This window comes from Mauremys reevesii, unplaced genomic scaffold (genome assembly GCF_016161935.1).
Source record: "Mauremys reevesii isolate NIE-2019 unplaced genomic scaffold, ASM1616193v1 Contig1, whole genome shotgun sequence".
Taxonomy (NCBI): domain Eukaryota; kingdom Metazoa; phylum Chordata; order Testudines; family Geoemydidae; genus Mauremys; species Mauremys reevesii.
Genome location: NW_024100715.1, coordinates 2476156 through 2484084, shown reverse-complemented (window position 1 = coordinate 2484084; position 7929 = coordinate 2476156). Strand labels below are relative to the sequence as shown.

Genomic DNA, 7929 nt, shown 5'->3' with positions numbered 1-7929 from the left:
AGCTCCAAGGGGAAGCTTTGGAAAACAAGAAGCTTTTTTCCTATGGCCAATGGCAATGTTTCCAGAATAGAGCTAGACCTCTAGAAATCAAATAAAAAGAATTTGTGCTTTAAACAACAGTGTTTGAAATGGAAACAATGCAGAGCTAAGAATCTGACAGTAGCACCTAGATACATAACTAAAAAAAACATGCACCAAAACAAAAAACACTCTACAACACATGGAATTCTTGTCTTGGGGATAGAATGAGAGAGAGAGAGAGAGACATGTGACAGATGTGAGCTGCATTGCTCAATGCACGACTGGAAGGTGCGCAGATACAACAGAAGGAGCAATCAAGCCCCTTTATGTGGCAAAGATAGCCGCAGACAATGGAGGCATCTGTCCAAGGACTAGGCTGCATGGCAGGTCACAGCTATGCCATGTGGGCTGAGGTTTCCCTGGATACAAACACTGGGTCTAGGTTGTGTGTGTTGAGCCAGGGGGCCAGGAGAAGCAGCTATGAGTGTGATCTGAGAGGGAGCAGAGAGACAGGACTTCTTGGGCACAGAGCTCGCTGCAGGGGGAGACATGGGGATTGCCGAGCAAGGAAACTGTCTGCTGCTGTTTGTTCCTACTGTGATCAGGGAAACAGAACTTTGGGAGATGGGTACCCAGAAGTCACCTACTACAGGACAGGCCCAACAAGGAAAATAACAGAACACCACTGGCCATCACATACAGCCCCCAGCTAAAACCTCTCCAGTGCATCATCAACAATCTACAACAGGGGTCGGCAACCATTCAGAAGTGGTGTGCCAAGTCTTCATTTATTCACTTTAATTTAAGGTTTCATGTGCCAGTCATACATTTGAACATTTTTAGAAGGTCTCTTTCTATAAGTCTATAATATATAACTAAACTATTGGTGTATGTAAAGTAAATAAGGTTTTTAAAATGTTTAAGAAACTTCATTTAAAATTAAACTAAAATGCAGAGCCCCCCCCCCCGGACCAGTGGCCAGGACTTGGGCAGTGTGAGTGCCACTGAAAATCAGCTCGCGTGCCGCCTTCGGCACACATGCCATAGGTTGCCTACCCCATATCTACAACTTTTCCTGGAAAATGATCCCCCACTCTCACAGACTTTGGGAGACAGGCCAACCCTCGCTCACAGACAGCCCCCCAACCTGAAACAAATACCAGCAACTATACATCACACCACGGAAACACTAACACAAGAACCAATCCCTGTAACAAACCCCGTTGCCAACTCTGTCCACATATCTACTCTAGCGACACTATCATAGGATCCAACCACATCAGCCACACCATCAAAGGCTCATTCACCGGCACATCTACTATGCCATCATGTGCCAGCAATGCTCCTCTGCCATGTATGTTGGCCAAACCGGACAGTCTCTATGTAAAAGGATAAATGGGCAAAAATCAGACATCAGGAACAGTAACATATAAAAGCCAGTAGGAGAAAACGTCAATCTCCCTGAACATTCAATAACAGATTTAAAAATAGCCATCCTTCAACAACAAAACTTCAAAAACAGATTTCAAAGGGAAACTGCAGAGCTACAATTCATTTGCAAACTTAACACCATTCATTTGGGCTTGAATAAGGAATGGGCATGGCTGGCTCCCTACAAAAGCAATTTTCTCTCTCTTGGTATTGACACCTCCTCATCAATTATTGGGAGGGAACCACATCCACCCTGACTGAATTGGCCTTCAACACTGGTTATCCATTTGTTAGGTAACTCCATTCTCTTCATGTGCCAATATATATTTATGCCTGTATCTGCTATTTTCACTCCATACGTCTAAAGAAGTGGGACTTTTACTCACAAAAGCTTATGCCCAAATAAATCTGTTAGTCTTTAAGGTGCTACCGGACTCCTCGTTGTTTTTGTGTATTAGATATTATACTTCTTTAACTGTATCCTCACACACACACACTTTGTATCTCACTTGTCACCTTTCATTGTAAATTTACCATGCCTTCCTCGTATCAGAGGTGTTAGTCTGGATCTGTAAAAACAGCAAAGAATCCTGTGGCACCTTATAGACTAACAGACATTTTGCAGCACGAGCTTTTGTGGGTGAATACCCACTTCGTCAGACGCAAGTCTTCCTAGTGTTTCTAGAGTGTCTAACCCAGTGGGGTTCCAATCCCTCGGGACACCAGCATCATTCAGGTATTTGATAATGTCTGTAGAAGTAATGTATGTGTGTTTATACATGTGCGTGCTCACGTGTGCTTGGATTGGTATTTATATTGAATAGTTATGTGTGTGTAGAGTACATAAATATGACTTTATTGTACAGACTGCAGAAGTGTCAGGTCTATGGTATGTGTGGTGGGTGTATAGAAATATAAGGGTGTTAGCAGTTAAGGCTGGTTGAAAATTTCCCACTGAAACTGTTTTTTGATGGAAAATTGGGATTTCAATTAAATTAAATTTCACACCAAAAAAATCAGTTTCCTGTGGAAATTTTTGACTTTTTGTTGAAAAGCTGAACACCCAAAAATGGAAAGTTTTTGAGTTTTGGCCGAAACCCAAAATATTTTAGCTTGGAAATTCTGCTGTGGTGCATCATGGGGGAAGTAGTTCATGTCCCTGTATGGGCAAGGCTCGCCAGACAGACCTCATCTCCTTTGGTGCACTGCAGCCATGGGGCTTCCATGATACACTGAGGCAACTCCCCAAGAGGGGAGAGCATGGTGCATCTTTGGAGATGTAATTCAGTCAGGGAGCCTGGCTTACAGAAGAGAATGGGAGCATTATTATTTGTATTATCATAGCACCTAGGAGTCCTAGTCATAGACCAGGACCCCACTGCGCTAGGCGCTGTTCAAACAGAACAAAAAGACAGTCTTTGCCCCAAAGAGCTTACAATTTTATTACATGATGGTTACAGGAACTTTAAGCATGTGAAAGAAAACATACAGTGAGAGACAGTCCCTGCCCCAGTTGAGACAAGGGCCCCATTGTGCTGGACATTGCACTGACACACAGAGAGAGACAGTTCCTGCCCCACAGAGCTCACAATCTACATACACAAGACACACATGGTCGGGGGAGAAAGAATAATGCTGCCTTTGTATTGTACAGATGGGGAACGGAAGCACAGACAGTTCAAGAATTTGGCCATGTTAGAATAATCCTAGGATTAAATGTAACATGAACAAAGCCCTGTGCCCTTGCCAATGGTACAATCATATTAGTTAATAGCTCTAGTGTAAACACACTTTAACATGTCAAGAACCAAAACCGGATTTCTTGATCCTGTGCGCCACATTAGCTACACAACTATCCTGAGTTAGGAGAATCAGGCTTTGTCAGCTCTCTCATCTGTACTGAAATACAACAGTAAAGAAAATGAAATAAAACCCCCACTTCTGTCTGATTTTTTAAAAAATCTGCTACCGTTACATAGCAGAAGTTATTAGATAGCAGGCCTTGGTTCTCATGGGAGACTTTAATCACCTTGATATCTGCTGGGAGAGCAATACAGCGGGGCACAGACAATCCAGGAAGTTTTTGGAAAGTGTAGGGGACAATTTCCTGGTCCAAGTGCTGGAGGAACCAACTAGGGGCAGAGCTCTTCTTCACCTGCTGCTCACAAACAGAGAAGAATTAGTAGGGGAAGCAAAAGTGGATGGGAACCTGGGTGGAAGTGACCATGAGATGGTCGAGTTAAGGATCCTGACACAAGGAAGAAAGGAGAGCAGCAGAATACAGACCCTGGACTTCAGAAAAGCAGACTTTGAGTCCCTCAGGGAACTGATGGGCAGGATCCTTTGGGAGAATAACATGAGGGGGAAAGAAGTCCAGGAGAACTGGCTGTATTTTAAAGAATCCTTATTGAGGTTGCAGGAAAAAAACATCCCGATGTGTAGGAAGAATAGTAAATATGGCAGGCGACCAGCTTGGCTTCACAGTGAAATCCTTGCTGACCTTAAATGCAAAAAAGAAGCTTACAAGAAGTGGAAGATTGGACAAATGACCAGGGAGGAGTATAAAAATATTGCTCAGGCATGCAGGAGCGAAATCAGGAAGGCCAAATCACACTTGGAGTTGCAGCTAGCAAGAGCTGTTAAGAGTAATAAGAAAGGTTTCTTCAGCTTTGTTAGCAACAAGAAGAAAGTCAAGAAAAGTGTGGGCCCCTTACCGAATGAGAGAGGCAACCTAGTGACAGAGGATGTGGAAAAAGCTAATGTACTCAATGCTTTTTTTGCCTCTGTCTTCAAGAACAAGGTCAGGTCCCAGACTGCTGCACTGGGCAGCACAGTATGGGAGGAGGTGACCAGCCCTCTGTGGAGAAAGAAGTGGTTCAGGGCTATTTAGAAAAACTGGACGAGCACAAGTCCATGGGGCCAGATGTGCTGCATCCGAGGGTGCTAAAGGAGTTGGCGGATGTGATTGCAGAGCCATTGGCCATTATCTTTGAAAACTCATGGCAATCATGGGAGGTCCCAGATAACTGGAAAAAGGCTAAGGTATTGCCCATCTTTAAAAAAGGGAAGAAGGAGGATCCAGGGAACTACAGGTCAGTCAGCCTCACCTCAGTCCCTGGAAAAATCATGGAGCAGGTCCTCAAGGAATCAATTCTGAAGCACTTAGAGAAGAGGAAAGTGATCAGGAACAGTCAGCGTGGATTCACCAAGGGCAAGTCATGCCTGACTAACCTCATTGCCTTCTATGAGGAGATAACTGGCTCTATGGAAGAGGAGAAAGCAGTGGATGTGTTATTCCTTGACTTTAGCAAAGCTTTTGATATGGTCTCCCACAGTATTCTTGCCAGCAAGTTAAAGAAGTCTGGGCTGGATGAATGGACGGTAAGGTGGATAGAAAACTGGCTAGATCGTCGGGCTCAACGGGTAGTGATCAACGGCCCCATGTCTAGTTGGCAGCCGGTATCAAGCGGAGTGCCCCAAGGGTCAGTCCTGGGGCCAGTTTTATTCAATATCTTCAATAATGATCTGGAGAATGGCGGGGCGCGTGCATGGGGAGGCGGGTATCTGTTGTGGTGTCATTGGAGAACTTGTTCCCTTGGCTACAGAGGGTGAAGGGTAAATCTCTTACTCTGCTATTTTCTCATCTCCAGCAAGGAAATTTGAGCCATGTCCAGCTGGTGCTGCCTGCCCAGTGGCTGCCTGCCCAGACGGCTGGATCGGGCACCTGGGGAAGTGTTACTATTTCTCACAGGCTGAAGGGAGCTGGACCTACAGCCAGAACAACTGCTCTGCCCTCGGTGCCTCCCTGGCTGCGATTGACACCCAGCAGGAAATGGTGAGAGAGAAACACAGAAGCTTTGTAAACCCCACAGGGCCAGACCCCCAACTGGTGTAAATTGGCCAAAACTCTGTGGGGGCAACGAGATCTTCTCACTACAGGAGTTGATGGGGCTATTCACAGTTACCCCAGATGAGGCTGAGTGCTGTGCTGGGGTTATCTCTAGTCTGACCTGCTGCTGATCGCAGAGCAGGGAAGAGGATTGGCTCAGAGGATTGAGGGGTGGGGGCCCCTAGATCAGAGCTGTGGGTGGAGAATTGCCACCCTGGACAGTTCACCCAGTGTCCTGTGTGGCAGCTCAGAGAATCCAGCACAGACTGCAGAGAGCTCAGATCCAGGTGCTTAATGGACATTTGCTTTATTTAACAGGAGTCCATGAAGCACCATAAAGAACTCAAGGACCACTGGATCGGCCTCCGGAAGAGCCCTGGCCAGTGCTGGAAATGGTCCAATGGCACCGAATTCAACAACTGGTGGGTCTCTTTTCCCTTCATTCACTTTGTGAGTGTTGGGCTGCTGTGATAAATGAAGTGGGGGGGGGGAGCTCACTTTGATGGACAGCCAGCCAGTTAGCTGTAAAATGCCTCTTGGTAGCTGTTCTCTGCTTGCTTTACCTGGAAAGGGTTAAAACGTTCCCCAGGTAAAGGGAAAAAAAGGTGGGCACCTGACCAAAAGAGCCAATGGGAGGCTAGAAATTTTTTTAAATGGAGAAAGAAACTTTCCCTTTGTCTGTTGTTCTCTGGGCTGGAGGGACAGAGCAGCTGGGCTATGAGGAGCTTAAGCCAGGTATGATCATAAATCGTCAGATCATACCTAGAACTACTTATCTGAACTCCAAATGTTTAAGTAGATCAGAATGTTTAGCTAGATGCGATCAGGTTTATTTTCTTTATTTTGGCTTGTGGCTCTCCTCTGTGCTAACCCCCTAATGCTTTTGTTTGCTTGTAACCTTTCAGCTGAACCCCCAAGAAAACTAGTTTGGGTGTTTAATTCTTGTAATTTGTTTTTTTTAAGATCTAGGAAAAAGCCTAAGATCCAGATGTATGTTTCCCTTCTTCTTTTAAATAAAATTTACCCTTTTTTAAGAACAGGATTTGATTTTTGGTGTCCTAAGAGGTTTGTGCATGTTTGAATAGCTGGTAGCCACAGCTGATTTCCTTTGTTTTCGTTCTCAGCTCTTCCCCGGAGGGGTGAGGGTGAAAGGGCTTGAGGGTACCCCACAGGGAGGAATTCCCAAGTGCTCCTTCCTGGGCTCAAAGGAGGTTTTTTGAATTTGGGTGGTGGCAGCATTTACCAAGCCAAAGTCAGAGAGAAGCTGTAACCCTGGGAGTTTAATACAAGCCTGGAGTGGCAAGTATTAATTTTTAAAATCCTTGCGGGCCCCCACTTCTGCACTGTGACGGAGTGGGGATTCAGCCTTGACATCCGCGTACCCTGTAAAAGCACCAGCTGGTACAAAATAAGCAAATGGCCTACACAGTAACCAAGGTTGCTGCAAACCCCCATCCCTTGGCATTCTGCTCCATGCACGTGCGCCACAGGGCCTGCAGCTTTATTACACAGAGGGGTAACTTGAGACACAGAGCAACTAAGTGACTGGCCCAATGTCACCCAGAAGGTCTGGAGCTGAGGTGGGACTCGAACACAGATCTCCCAAGTCCAGTGTTAGGGCTTTAAACTACTGGACCACCCTCCGTGTACAGGAATACAGTCACACCTGTTCACCAAAGAGTCTGAACAAATTGCTTTCAGTTGCAGACCCACCAAAGTGAATGGGGACATGGGCGCGACTTGCTTTGCTGAATGGGGGCTGTATTCTGCACGTGGTCTCTTTGGACTGAATGATTCGAACCATTCTGAGTCTCTTGGATTTGTTTGTTGCTGTTGCAGGTTTCACATAGGAGGCGGTGGAGATTGTGCTTATACGAACAGCTACAGGATTGCCAGTTCAAGCTGCTCCGGACAGTTGCCCTGAATCTGCCGCAAACCAGTGGAATAGGTAGAAGGCAGTTCAAAGCTAATGTCATATGGCCTGTCCCTGCCCCTGCCCATCATTTAAAGGCAAGTGCAGCCCTGTCACTGCTTTTTACTGGGCCTTTGGGAAGATGTAGTTCCCGGGGGACCATGCAGCCATAGGCTGGGAAAGGAAGCAGTTGTCCAGCCCCCCTTTAACAGGGGAAACCCTGCAGCAACACCCTGGGCCCACAGTGGAGGTGGGGGGAGGGCAGAGAAAGGAACCCAGCTCTGGGGAGAGCGATGGTTTCCCTAGTCACACAGCATGGGGTGGGGTCACATACCTGGGTAAGGTTTGCCAAAGTGGGGCGTGGCCTGACCCCCTTTCCCTAACTGACCCTGGGTAACCAGAGCCCAGGAACTGCGGCTTGGTTAAGACCAGCTGTGCGGAAGGCTGAGCCGGTCCTGACCAGCCAAACTGATCAAGGGGCAGCTGCCTACACCACTTCTATGGGGGATACGCCAACATACAGCTTCCCGGCTGGCTCCTCAAGGGATGAGGGGTTGCCACCGGGTCGCTGGAACGGGGGAGGCCAGGGGGCCATGACCCCTATTGCTTTTTACCAGCCCTAAGGGTGAGAGATGAGGGGAAGGGGGCAGAGAGGAGCGAGCCAGGGGTGAGGCCT

General features: G+C 46.9%; 1 pseudogene; it reads left to right on the top strand.

Moving 5' to 3' along the window:
• The first annotated feature begins 294 nt into the window (after positions 1 to 294).
• On the top strand, positions 295 to 7289 carry LOC120392365 (annotated as a pseudogene).
• The last annotated feature ends 640 nt before the right edge of the window (positions 7290 to 7929 follow it).